The sequence below is a fragment of the Quercus suber genome, unplaced genomic scaffold, assembly GCF_002906115.3.
Source record: "Quercus suber isolate HL8 unplaced genomic scaffold, Cork oak 2.0 scaffold_227, whole genome shotgun sequence".
In the NCBI taxonomy this organism is placed as follows: Eukaryota; Viridiplantae; Streptophyta; class Magnoliopsida; order Fagales; family Fagaceae; genus Quercus; species Quercus suber.
In genome coordinates, this window is record NW_027069685.1 from 126,072 (window position 1) to 141,089 (window position 15,018).

At 36.2% G+C, this 15,018-nt stretch overlaps 2 long non-coding RNA genes across 2 annotated transcripts; one reads left to right on the forward strand and one right to left on the reverse strand.

Annotated features, from left to right (window-relative positions):
- Positions 1-799: 799 nt before the first annotated feature.
- On the reverse strand, positions 800-6,477 carry LOC112027589 (uncharacterized). Its single transcript, XR_010631611.1, has 2 exons — positions 5,114-6,477; positions 800-1,156 (listed from the first exon to the last, which is right to left on the reverse strand). It is a non-coding gene; the product is annotated as an uncharacterized LOC112027589 (long non-coding RNA).
- On the forward strand, positions 1,154-12,255 carry LOC136070350 (uncharacterized). Its single transcript, XR_010631612.1, has 2 exons — positions 1,154-1,475; positions 12,001-12,255. It is a non-coding gene; the product is annotated as an uncharacterized LOC136070350 (long non-coding RNA).
- The last annotated feature ends 2,763 nt before the right edge of the window (positions 12,256-15,018 follow it).

The window sequence follows — 15,018 nt, forward strand, 5'->3', positions numbered from 1 at the left end:
ATAATAGAATCTTGGAGACAATGGAGTGAAAGCATTTTAAATCAAATTTAAGATATATTTTAGGAAATATCTTACTTATATAATTAAATTTTCTAAAAAATAAATATTTTTTAAATTTGAAAGAGAGATTAGTTATTTTTTATGATTTTTTATTTTCATAATGGTTATGTGCATATAGAAAGTTTGTTTATTTGGAAATGTATTAATTTTAGAAATTAATACATTTGAATAACTATTTATAAGGAATGATTATTCTCTGTAATAAAAACATAACCAAACTACTGAATAACTAAACTATGTGAATAATTATTACATTACAGTGCCTATTACAGTCTACCAAACATATCCTAAGGTTATTTTTGGTTCTTTGTGGTTGAGAGTGCATCCATTTCTAATTCTGGGGGTTGTTTGGCCAAGAGACCCATTCCCACATAAGTATACTCTAGGTGGCACAAATAAACTTTTATGGACAATGCCATTATGTGATTCTATACTTTTGTGAGATCTTTCTAAACTCTTTCTTTAAAATTTTGCTATTAATTGCTAATTTTTGAATTTTCTGTTGTAGAATCAAAACTTGTTCTACATAGCTATATTTTTCCAACATAAATAATGTAAAGAGAGAGCTAAAGTTTGAGGTTTCAAAGCTTGGTAGAAGAGGAAATCTGTTTTGTTGGCTAACAGCTGTAGAAAAGGAAACCCGTTTTGTTGGCTAATAGGTATAGGCATTTTCTATTTGCATCTCTAATAGTTGATACAAGTCACCATTAGTATATTTGAAAGAGACTCCATAACTAAATCGTGCAAAATTTCAAAAACTTTTTATTCATCTCAATGCTAAAGGTGCCATCAACCATGTCTCTATAGCTTAAACTATTATGAAGTTTTTTTTTTTTGGTAAAGGGGAAATATTATTACACACAAAAGAAATAGTTACACAGCAACAATAGCCATACTGGCAGCAGCAAGTCTACAATAGTACAAACCATTAATGTCTTTAGCTAATAAAGTTTCAAGATCAGCTGTAAAAGGGAAATCAAAAATAGCAAAGTCTTCCTGCATAGAAACACCCCACTTTGCCAGCCAATCCGCACACTTATTGGCTTCTCTAAACACGTGAACTACTCGTATTTGAGGAAACTTGTCTAGGAGGTATCTGCAATCAAATAACAGAGGAGCATAAGCTGAGTTAGGATTCTTTTTTGAGTTTAGCAGCCCAACAATCACCATAGCATCTAGTTCTAATTCCAGTTGCCGAATTCCAAGGTGATTTGCAAGCCTCAACCCATCTCTCAAAGCCCATAGTTCAGCCATGATGCTTGAGGTGAAGCCAATTGATCTTGCATAGCCCTTAACCCATGCTCCTTGGCTGTCTCTAATGATCCCTCCACCTCCTGCCTTGCCCGGATTTCCAAATGATGCACCATCTGAGTTAAGTTTGTACCACCCCTCTCTTGGCTTATTCCAACCAACAGGTATTACAATCTTTGCATTAGTTTTCTTTTCTTTGCTTACACAAAAATGGTACTCTCTAGCTTGATTAATACAATCATTAGGCAGTCTCGGGTTGGGAATAGAATTATCAAACACAATCTTGTTTCTATTTTTCCAAATAGCCTAAATAGTAAATAAAAAGACCGTGCTCCATAGAATACCAGATCCGTGTAAAACAGAATTCACACTATTTGAGTGCAGCCAACCCTCTAAACTACCAGTGAAAGTGTTAACACATTTAGGAGGGACCTCAATACTTCTCCAATATTTGCGAGTTAACTCACAGTCACGGAGAAGGTGAGTAATAGATTCATCATGGAACCTGCAGATAGGACACTTACCATCACAATTTATACCCCTGGCAGCTAGAATACTTTTAACAGGGACATTATTGTGGAAACACAACCAAAGAAACATAATAATTTTGGGCAAAATATCAATTTTCCATATCCATTTCCCCATAAAAGGGACTCCAGTGGGCTTATTCTCAATGCTTAGTAAGTAGGCTGAATTTGTGGAGAACTCTGCATCTCTAGTATATTTCCACATAAGGGAATCCTCTTTATGCCCAAATTCCTGCAAAGGAAGAGCTTTAATTTTATTCTTAATGGTATCTGGCAAATCAAAGGATATTAAATCTAATTTCCAGCCATCCACATCTCTTAATTCTTCAACAGTAAGAGAATTATCCCTAAGACTTAAAGGCCCCTGAATCATTTCTCTTAGGGATTCTCCCTTCAGCCACCTATCTAGCCAAACTTTAGTCCTTGCTCTAGTCCCAACACACCAACAAATTCCACTAGAAAAATTAGTGAATCCCGCTTTAATGGCCTTCAAGTTAGGGGAAGAGGGAAGAGCATCAGGATCCCTTGCTCTTACTCTTGAAGGGGAGCAATATTTTTTCAAAATGACTTAAGCCCACAAAGCATCCTTCTCTTGATACATTCTCCAATTCAACTTGGCAAGTAAGGCTAAATTTTTAGCTTTGGCTGCTTGGATTCCGAGTCCCCCATCCTCCTTAGGCTTCACAATCTTGCTCCAACCAACAAGGTGCAACTTTCTCTTTTTACTCGTGGATCCCCATAGAAAATTCCTATTCACTTTATCAAGTTTATCACAAATATGTGTTGGAAGAGCCACCCCTTGCATAATGTGATTAGGAATGGTTGACATGACAGATTTAATTAAGACAGTCCTACCTGCAAAAGACAAGAATTTATCTTTCCAACCCGAAAGCTTATTCATGACTCTCTCCACCACAAAGTTATATTGTCTCCTATTTGCCCCTCTATGTCTCAAAGGAAACCCCAAATATTTGCCTATACTATGAGTTTCTTGTATGCCCAACAAATCACACACTTCCATTCTATCCTCTTCCTTGACATTGGGAGAGAAGTAAATTCGAGATTTCTCCAAGCTAATCCTTTGGCCAAACTCTGAACAGAATTTACTTAATACATCAGAAATAGCACCACAAACATCATGCCCCACTTTGCAAAACAAAATTATATCATCCGCAAAGAGGAGATGAGAAAATCCCAAATTATCTCGAGATGCCTTAAGGGGAATCCATGAACCTTCCACACACTTTGCTCAATGAGATGGCTTAAATATTCCATACATAATATAAATATGTATGGAGATAAAGGATCTCCTTGCCTTATGCCCCTAGAAGGTTCGAAGGGTTCAAGCATTCCTCCGTTCACCAAAATGGAGATCTTAGTAGATGAAATACAGCTCATAATAACTTGGGCTAGCTTAGGAGGAAAATGAAAAGCCTGTAACACTTTGTGGATAAAATTCCATTCTAGCCTATCATAGGCTTTCTCTAAATCCAATTTAATCGCCATGAACCCCATTTTTCCTTTCTTACCATCTATAAAATGAAATAGCTCTTGAGCAATGATAATATTATCAAGACCTCTTCTTCCTGGAACGAAGGCAAATCGAACTAGAGAAATTAAATTAGCAAGAAGAGGTCTAATACGGGCCACAATATGGAGATAAAGGATCTCCTTGCCTTATGCCCCTAGAAGGTTCGAAGGGTTCAAGCATTCCTCCGTTCACCAAAATGGAGATCTTAGTAGATGAAATACAGCTCATAATAACTTGGGTTAGCTTAGGAGGAAAATGAAAAGCCTGTAACACTTTGTGGATAAAATTCCATTCTAGCCTATCATAGGCTTTCTCTAAATCCAATTTAATCGCCATGAACCCCATTTTGCCTTTCTTACCATCTATAGAATGAAATAGCTCTTGAGCAATGATAATATTATCAAGACCTCTTCTTCCTGGAACGAAGGCAGATTGAACTGGAGAAATTAAATTAGCAAGAAGAGGTCTAATACGGGCCACAATAATCTTTGAAATGATTTTATATACAAAGTTACAAAGACTAATAGGCTTGTAGTTATTTAAGGTCTCAGGACTTTGGCACTTCAGAATCAAAGTAACAAGGGTTTCATTAAGGAAACTCGGAATGACTCCTTTGATGAAAACTTCCTTGATCTCATTACAAACCGAGTTCTTCACATTAGCCCAAAAATGTTGAAAGAAACCCACATGTAAACCATCCGGACCAGGGGCTTTAAAAGCCTTAAGAGACCATAGACCAGCCCTTATTTCTGCTTTTGTTACTTTAGTTTCAATTCTAGTGCTATCCTCCTCTGATAAAAAACTATAGGCAAACTTTGAGACCTCTGAATTAATTGGAGAAAAGGAGGATTTAGTGGAATACAATCTTTGAAACCCAAATTTAATGTGATCCTTTACCTCCAAATCATTTAGGATCCAGTTTCCAACAGAGTCTTTTATACATCTAATTTTATTTCTATGACGTCTCACCACAGTAGTAATATGAAAAAATGAAGTATTACGATCCCCAAAATTAGCTGCATTTAATCTTGACTTAAGAGCCAAGCACTCCTCTTCCTAGAGCATAATTAGAGAATATTCCTCAATCAACTTCTTCTCCAAATCCAGTAAGAAATCAGTGGGATTTTCAGCCAAAGCTTTTTGAGCCCCATTCAATCTGGCAAGGGTTCTTCTCTTTCTAGCAAACAAATTTCCAAATACTTCAGCATTCCATTTTTTTGCTCTGTTAGTAAAGTCTGAAATGGCCGTATGTAATCTTCTATTGTCTGGCTATGCTTGCTGCACCACTAAAGGGAAATCCGGATGCAGTAACCACATTGTGTGAAATCGAAATGGTTTAGTAAGATGACCCACTTCTTGCCTACATAACTCCAAAAGAACCGAGCAATGGTCTGACCAAGTTCTAGGTAAGTGAGTCACTGTGGCATCCGCATATAGTGTTCGCTATATTGGGTTAGCAAAACATCTATCTATTCTTTCTAAAATAAGGTCAGTAATGGGCCTACAATTCGCCCAAGTGTATTTTGGGCCCGCAAAGCCCAAATCCAACATATTGCATTCATCCAGACACTCTTTAAATTCTAATGCTTTGTTAAGATTGACACTATTCCTGCCAAACTTATCTTCCCCACTCAGCATGGAGTTGACTAACCATTTTTAAATTATTCCAAAGAATTCTTCTTTCTGCTATTCTAGGACTAGCATAAATAGCTAAAATAAGCCAAGATAAATTAGAGGAACACACCTTAACGGTTGCATGGATTTCCTGCTCTGTAGTTGATAGCAGGGTGATCTCCACATCTTCCATCTTCCAGAGAATCCAGAGACCTCCAGCATACCCAATTGTATCAGTTACAATGCTCCCATCAAAAGGCAAGTCTTCAATAATTTTTTTCGCCCTATCACCCCCCACCCTCGTCTCCGTTATCACCAGAATAGAAGTTTGATGATTGACAGCCATTTCAAAAACTCTTCTTTTGAAATCTACATTCAATGCTCCTCTGCAATTCCACAGCAAAATATTCATTTTGACAAATTGACCCAAAGGAACCTCAATCTCCATAGGATTAGTATTCATTACAATTGCTTCCATCATACTCCATCCCATCCTCCTCAGTATATCCTTGGACCCCATCCAATTTGGTTTCCATATCATCATATATTTGAGAATGCCTGCTATGTCCTACCTGCAACAAAGGAGTACATTGCATCTCTGCACTAGAGCAAGAATTTGGATGAGCTTCAGGGTCGGGTGATTACCCATATGAGTAGTGACTGCTCCTTTGAAATCCACCAGCTTCCTTTCCTAGATGATCCAACCCGATTCGTCCCAATGGGGCGTGAGTAATGGCCACCGCTGCTTGCTCAACTCCTCCGATGCCTCCGTTGAGACCGCTGGAACATCTGTGAGGAACTTCCACCATGGCTTGGGTGTGAGGTTCCAAGCAGGATGGTCCAGTGCAAGGTTCCCTAATTTGATGCTTGTTGGGGTTAAGGGAAAAATGTGCTTCCACGCTTGCCCCAACTCCTCCTCAAACCAACCCGGTGTTTCTGTCAGATTGGCTCGGATATGTGCGATCACCTTGTCCGGAATTACCACAATTCTGTTCTGATACCACATGGCCCACCCGGATTGAGGTAGTGGGCTCTCCCAGAAGAAAACTTTCCATTCTCAAGTTCATCAGTTCCTGCAACCTCACTATTACCTCCTAAGCTTAAAGTGAAGCATTTCTGAGTTCTGGAACCCTTAAGGCTCTTGGTACTCTTAATGCCTAGACTTTTACTATTTTTGAATTTGCTTTTCTGATGGGTCTTGTATATAACCCCATCCGCCCCTGCAGAAGTCTGACTTTTATCACTGCACACGGCAAGCTCACTGCTCAAAGCCTCCTGGCAGGCATCCATTTCATTCTCGGCTACAACAATATATGTCCTTTGCTAATTTTGCACTACCATATCACCCAAATTACCCCTAGCCGAATCAGCCAAGTCCCTAGAATCAACTATTTAAGACTTTTACCTTCAAAACCCGTGATATTTGTCTCTGAAAAGTCAGATTTACCCTTAATCTCTGGAAGATTTCCTTGATTTGAGTTGTTGGGCCCACGAGTCCTGCCAGCCCTATTAAAATTCTTTTTCTTAGTAACCACCATCTAGGGCCCATAGTTGGAATCCAGCTGGTTGTTTTCTTTTTGTTCAGTTGAGATATTCTCATTTACAACTACTTCTTCTCTAACAGCAGGTTTGATAAAGTACGGGCAAGAGTCACGCTTATGACCCAAACAGCCACAAGAAAAACAAAGTGCCCACATTGCAACTGAGGGTAATTTGGCCTCAGATGCCTTAAAGTAAGGCTCCCATCGTTTAATGGCAAGGAAATGCTCCCCTACAAACCAAGGACCCCCCTTAAGCACCTTGTCATAATCATCACTACTACTGAATCTAATTAAAAAGAAATCTTTTCCCAAATTAACACAGTCAAGTTTAGCTAATGGTTTCCATAAAGCATTGATTTTGAAAGTTAGGTAGTTGAAACCCACTGTCCTACCATAAACTTTCACGATCAAAGCTTTCGCCCATGGTGCTCTTATGTGAGAGAAAGTTTCCTTAGAGAGTTTAACCTCAACCATACCTTCTATCAGCGGCTCCAAATTCGTATGTGACTCGTCGATATCATCCCAGTTCCTCTCAAAGCTGAAAGCTTGTTCATATGCACTTGGGATTTCGCCCATTAGCGTGTCTCTATAGGAAACGATAGTCCTGGGTTGGGTGAAGCTCCTTGCACCGTTACTATCCTTGAATTTCTTAATACTCCGTCGCAATTCATCTTCTTCCTCACTAGATTGCTGCGTCGGCGTTGAAGTCTCAGTCATATTCTCGAAGGTTCTTTCAGCTCTCAAAAGTTTCTCCGTTTACAACATTCAAGTTCAACTATTATGAAGTTTTGATAACTAGCACGTGTAATGGGTGTGGGATTGCATAATTTTTATTTATTTATGCTTATAACAAGTGGAAGAGGGTGATTAAGCCTAGGTTCTCCCATCCCAACAATGTCCTGTGTAGGAATAAGTAAATTAAACAAGAAATAGATAATTCTATTCTTTTCATTTTTCCTAAAATTGTTTGCAATTTTTGAAGAAACAATTACCCTTTAGGATTGGAGTTAGGTTGCTGGTTGTATTGGGATAAATCCTCGTCTATGTGTGAATTAAATTAAGTACAACACAAGCAATAGAGAAAATAGAAATCTACGGAAGCGATAAAAAAATCAACTAACATGAATACCGGGAAATTACGTGGAAAACCCTCTAGTATAGAGGGAAAAACCACAGGGCAAATCCGATCAACCCACTATAATAAAATAGAGATTACAACACTCAAGTTATACCAAAAACCTAAGTTCACAATAAATTGGGAAAATATAATAATACCTCTAGAAACAATTACAACCTCACCACAAAAGTCTATAGTAAGATCTTCCACATTGAATACTTCAATTCTCTGTGATTGTAGCTCCCAAATAATTGTTCTAGAGAAAACCCCCAATTTATTTTCCTTGTGTGTCTTGAGCAAAAGAAAAATCACATTTTCTTTTTTTCCTTCAGTGCCGCACAAAGCACTATTCTTTTTCCTTCAATCGGCTTCAAATCTGTTTTACTCTTCAATCTCTCTTAATCCCTCTCTTTCTCTATATTCATGAGACCCACGTACACAAGCTTTATATAAAAGCTTTTGCCGCCTGACATTCCTAATATAATTAGGAATAGAAGTTTTTGACTCCTTTTGCAATTGGTACACCTATTTCTATATGAAATAGGATTCCATGTGGGCTGGACTTCTAGGTGCCGTGCACCTCAACAATCTCCGCCTCCAGCCCATCGAGGAAAGAGATCTTTATCCCAACTTTTCAATTAGAATTCATGCCGACCGTTTCGGCACAAAGGTCAAGCTTCTCTTTGATTACAACCAACTCATAAGTCTTATTCTTGTGCAAAGAATTCATCTTCTTGCATAGCCTTCATCCAGCTTTGCTTGTCCTTATAAGATTCTACTTCTTGAAAGCATTCTAGCTCCCCCTCATCAGTAAACAAAATATATTTAGAAAAGGGATGTCTAGTTGATGGACGACCCTCCCTAGTAGACCTCCTCACTTAAGGTTCTTCCATCTCTAGTGGAACAGACTGCTCCCCTTATTCAACATCTTCAATATCTTGAGCATCATCACCATCAACTCCTACTAGCTCATCACCATCAACTGCTATTGGTTCATCACCAAGATTCTCATCTTGCACCTCTTCCCTATTTATGGCATGATTGGAGGAAGAAGAGTTAGGTGTAAGGTCGGGAACACCTACAATAGCATCCTTTGTCTTTTTAGTTTTCTCAAGGTTTGCCAAATTTTCATTCTCATGAAAAACCATATCTCGACTTCTGATTATCTTCTTTTTCTCAGGATCCCATAACTTGTAGCCAAATTCTACATCTCCATATCCAACAAATATACAAGGAGTGGCTTTTCTATCAAGCTTCAATCTTTGTTCCTTAGGCACATGTGCAAATGCCTTGCACCCAAGTACCTTCAAGTGAGAGTAATAAACATCTTTCCCAGTACAAACTCTCTATGGAATATCAAACTCCAATGGAAATAATGGAGACCGATTAATTAGGTAGCACGCAGTTTGAACAGCTTCACACTAGAATGACTTAGGCAGATTAACCATTCTTAACATAAATCTGACTTTCTTAACAATAGTGTGATTCATCCTCTCTGCTACACCATTTTGTTATGGGGTACCAAGAACTGTCTTCTCATGTCTAATACCTTTCTCAGAGCAGTGACTCTTGAACTCATTAGACATATATTCACCTCCGTTGTCAGTACAAAGACACTTCAAATGCTTCCCTTTCTCTCTTTCTGCCATGGCATGGAATTTCTTGAAGTGCTCAAATACCTGGTCTTTAGTTTTCAAAAAATACACCCATAGCTTTTGTGAAGCATCATCAATAAAAGTAACAAAATACTTATTGCCACCTAAGGTCTCCACATCAATGGGACCACATATATCAAAATAAATGAGATCTAACACATTGGGCTTTCTTGTAGAGGGAATGCGAAAAGACACTCTATGTTGTTTTCCAAATAAACAGTAATCACAAGGTTTAAGTGACATACCTTTGGCAAAAGGAATAAGAGACTTCTTTGCCAAAATCTGCAACCCCTTTTTACTTATGTGAGCCAGCCACCTATGCCACAAGTTAGGCATAGAATCTTCTTGAGTTGCACTAACAACATCTTTGCACACCTTTACTTACGTCTTGTAAAGTGTACAACAAATCTTCCCTCTAGCAAGCACCAATGATTCTCTGGAGACTCTCCATTTATCATCTCCAAAATGGTTTCCATAGCCTTCTTTATCCAGAATATGGGTAGAAATCATATTCAAACGCATATCAAGCACATGTCACACTTCCTTCAATGCCAAGGTGTATCCAGTGTTAGTCTTAACACAAGCATCTCCAATTCCCACAATGTCAGCATAATTGTTATTGCCCATCTTCACCCTTCAAAAGTCTCCTACTTTGTATGAAGTAAAGAGCTCATTTCTTGGAGTGACATGACATGAAGCAACTGAGTCAATCACCCATTCAACATAAGGGTGTGAAACATTGCAGCATTCATCATCTCCTATAGAGAGCACCACATCTTCAATTGTCAAGATAGCAGTGGTATTCTGTTCCTCCGCCTTATTTTGATTTTTCTCATCTTTCTGTTTATTCTTCCAAGCCTTGCAGTTTCTTCTTATGTGACCTTCCTTGTCACTGTAGAAACACTTGAATTTTCCTTTCGATTTTGATTAACTTTTGAATTTACCACGCCCCTTAGAATTTCTAGTCTCACTTCTCCCCTTATTCTCTGTGACAAGAGCCTGTATATTATCCTTGCCCATGTCTTTTCTTCTTATTTCTTTATTAAACAAGCTATCCTTGACCATTGTAAGTTGTAGCACACCATTTGGAGCAAAGTTACTAAGTGACATTATCAAAGTCTCCCAACTGTTAGGTAAGGAACTCAGAAGTAATAAAACTTGAATCTTATCATCAATTATCAACTTCATTGTAACCATCTAATTCACCAAGTCTTGGAACTCACTCAAATGCTCGGCAATGGATCTCCCTTCCTTAAGCTTCAAATTCACAAGCTTTCTAGCCACAAAATCTTTATTTTGAGCTACCTTTCTTTCATAGAGACCCTTCAATTTTTCCCAAAGAGCTTCTGCATTAGTCTCTTGAGATACATGATGAAACACGCTCACATCGATGCATTGTCTAATACATCCAATGGTCTTTCTCTTTAACTTCTCCCAGTCTTTATTAGACATCTAGCTTGGCTTAGTACTATCACCCTCAATAAAGTCATGCAAATCCTTACAGTAAAGGACATCATTCATCATTGGCTTCCAAATTGAATAATTTGATGCCGAGAGTTTAATCATAGTGCTCATATTCATATTCATATTCATATTTTCCATTTAATTCAACAAAGACAATCACGTCCAACAACTTGAGCTTTGATACCACTTGTTGGGATAAATTCTCGTCTATGTGTGATTTAAATTAAATACAGCCCAAGTAACAGAGAAAATAGAAATCTACAGAAGTGATAAAAAATCAACCAACATGAACACCAAAAAATTACATGGAAAACCCTCCAATGTAGAGGGAAAAACTAGGGGTGTTAATGTTCAACCCAACTCGCGAACACGACATGAACCCAACACAGGTTTTTGCAATTTAGGGTTAGGCCTTAATGGGTTTGGGTCATAAACAGGTCAACCCGAAAGTGACACGATAAGAAACGAGTCATAAGCGGGTCAACCTGCGTAACCCACAATAGACACATTTGACACGCCAATTTATTTGTGTCAACCCGAAATGACCTATTTAACATAACCCATTTAACTTATATAACAAATAAATATTCATTTTATTTTAGATTTGTCAAATACCTTTTATATCCAACATATATTTTTTAAAAAGAAAAGTGAGTAATTACAAAAACTTGTAAGTGATGTAATTGGAAATTGAAACTTTACGAATACTAGATTTCTAAACCCTACAAACCCTAAATCTCTAAACCTTCTTATAAATATCTTTTTTTTTTTTTTTTTTTTTTTTAAAAAAAAGATCAACATGATGAGACTCTATTATCTTATAGATTTACACCCAATTCTCAAACTCAAAGTCTCAAACCGATTATTGCTCTCTCTCTCTCTCTCTCTCTAATGTGTTTAGTGAGTTTTAGAATTAAAGAAAACCGTTTTCTTGATGTTTCAAAATTCTGTAGTAATTTTTTCTGCATAATGTTTTTGTTCTATAAACTTTGAACCCATGTACCGTTATTAATATATGAGATATATTAATTGTTGATTAAGTCCCTAATTGTAGCTTTTGTGTTGTGGCGTGTGTGTGTGTGTGTGTGTGTGTTTGTATTAGTGTTGGACACCGTCTACATATCTTGCAAGTGGGTTTATTAAGATAGTTTATAAACTAGATCTGATGGGTATTGCTTTTAAAACTGTTGAGGCATGATCATATTTTGTACCTTCTAATACTTATATATATTTGGCATAGAACTTGCACAAATGACATTAGATGAGCTTGCGGAAGATGTTATGAATTTGGACATCAACAAAGAATATATGGATGATAATCATAGTCATAGTTAGGATTAGTTTACTGTTTACTCCAATTCTTTCAATATTGATACTTAGCATTTGGCGAGTTTTAAGGGCATTATATTTTTGTTAAACTATGTTATTTTGAATTTGGGTTGAAGTGTATGTACTTCTTTTAGAGTGTAAAGAAATTATTTTTAGATGAATGTCATATTTTTGTTTAACTATATTATTTTGAATGTGGTTTGAAGATTTGAAGTGTATGCACTGCTTTTGGGATTAAATAAAATTATTTCTGGATGGATGTTATATTTAATATTATGTAGGTTGAAATGGGTTGTGTTACATTCGTGTCAACCCAACACAACTCGTTTATTAAGTGTGTTAAATGGGTTGGGTCAGATCAACCCGCCTTATTAACAGGTCGGGTTAGGGTTAAAGGATTATGACACAATTATTAAATGGGTTAGGTTAGGGTTGAACCATTTAGTCGAATATCCCTACCTCGACACGATATGAACCCAACACAATAACCAAAAATGACACCCCTAGGAAAAACCATGGGGCAAATCTGATCAATCCACTATAATAAAATAGAGATTACAATACTCAAATTACATCCAAAACATGAGTTCACAATGAATTGGGAAAATACAATAATATTTTCAGAAACAAATACAACCTCACCATAAAAGCCGGTAGCAAGATTTTTCACTTTGAATACTTCAATTCTCTGTAATTGTAGCACCTAAATAATCGTTCTAGAGAAAACTCCAAATTTATCTTCTTTGTGTGTCTTGAGTAAAAGAAAAATTATATTTTCTTTTTTCCCTTAGTGCCGCACAAGGCACTGTTCTTTTTCCTTCAGTCGATTTCAAAACTGTGTTTCACTCTTCAGTCTCTCTCAATCTCTCTCTCTCTCTCTATTCATGAAGCCCACATACACCATCTTTACATAAAAGCTTTTGCCACCTGGCATTCCTAATATAATTACGAATAGGAGTCTTTGACTTCTTATTTAATTGGTACACCTATTTCTATATGAAATAAGATTTCATGTGGGCTGGACTTCTAGGTGCCGTGCACCTCAACAGGTTGTTATATGCTTTTGTCTGCGTCTTTTCAAGCTTCATAATTCCCTGATTATGCCCCAAACGTAAGGGATTGCTTATAAGCATATTTGGAAACAACTGCGTTTATTAGCAAAATGTGTGTTGTCGCTTTCTTAGGAAAACATTGATTGTTCTCGTGAAACATTAGACTTGAGCTGGTTAAAGAAATTAGAAAAATCTCAATGTCAAGTAGAGGGTATTTTAAATCTGCTGTTGCTAAAGGGGGTTTTTTTTTTAAAAAAAAAGAGAGAGAGAGAGAGAGAGAAAGAAGAAAAGAAACATGGATTTATGTATTACCAAAAATTCAAAATAAGAAGCTTATATCTTGCATTTCCGTGACAAAAGTGAAATCTTTGATCATCAAACTATCTTTGTTGATCCTATTGTTTAGTTTGTACATTGAAAGATTTTTCCATTCAAGTAAATCAATCAAGTCTCTTTGTGGTTTATAGCTAGTTGACATTGACGTTTTCATTGGCACATTTGCCAAATTTTTCTTCACGATAGACTTTCTTATTGGCCAATTTAATGTTAAGTAATCACATCCAAATTTTTTATTAGCCTCTAGAATTACTCTGACATGAATAGTACATGATCCCGTGATAAGTAAAAAAAAAATACGGTGAAGTACAAAGGTGTTGCGGTCGCTACCCAACTTTATTATCATTTTCTACCCAAAAAAAGAAACTTAATTATCATTTTATTATGATTACAATATTAGTGGTTGAGTGATATACAATCATGAGGATTGAAGGCCATGTTCCCTCACATGTCATAGCAACCGTACGACGTCGAACGTAAGATACACAGATCACATTCACATCACATACTATTAAAAAAAGTTAAACAAGTAACAAACCTTGCACACGCAAAAATTAAATTAAAAAGAGAAAGCACATAGAGAGAGAGTCACGTTTAGAATTTTTTTTTTTTAAAATTTTTCTCTGAAATCTGAATTTTTTATTTGTTGGAAAACGATTAAAAAATATAAATTTTTAAAAAACCTGTTCTTAATTAAACAGATGAAATAAAAAATTTAAAAGAAAAACCTAATCTAAACTCATTTTCAACCAAACTTCCTGCACTACTCGTTAACTACCTTTAACACTATGTTCATTGGTTTATTATAATTTTTGTGTGTGTGTGATTAATGAGTTGTGTTGTAATTAGTATATAATAAAGTGATATTAATAATGTGTTAGAAAATTATTAAGATATTACAAGTTCCATTATATTAAGCTTATAAATTGATATTTGTAAGTAATATTGTTCCGGTCATAACTTAACAAATCATGAAAAATATTATTAAAAAAAATTATATTTTTAGCATCACTTTTTATAAGTCAATAATGTTTAGGTCAAAATGTCTTTTTTAGTATTTCTAACAAAGGAGAAATTATAAGATCCATATGGTGGACAAGTGATTTGGTTCACCATTTCACTAAAAACTGTCACTTGTTTAAAACTGTTAGGTAGAAATTAAAAAAAAAACAATTAATTATTGACTCTTTTAAACAAGTGGAAATTTTTTAGTGAAATGGTAGACAAGTGACGTGGTCCACCAGAGGACTCTATAAAATGTTAAAAATTCAAATTCTATCATCCCACCTAAAGTCTAAAGATGTATAGAAAATTATAACATTCTTTTACAAATATAGAGAAAAAAAAATGAAGTTTGAATAAAAGTAATTAAGAAAAGAAAGATTATTACTATTATTTTTTTTTTTGAGAATCAAGAATCAAGGAAAGAAATGAGTTGAAAGGACAGTTCTAACACGTTAAAGTTGACAAAAGCAAACCAAAGAAACAAGACAAACACGCCGCATATAACGCACAATATTTCTAGGACCCCCCCAACCCCC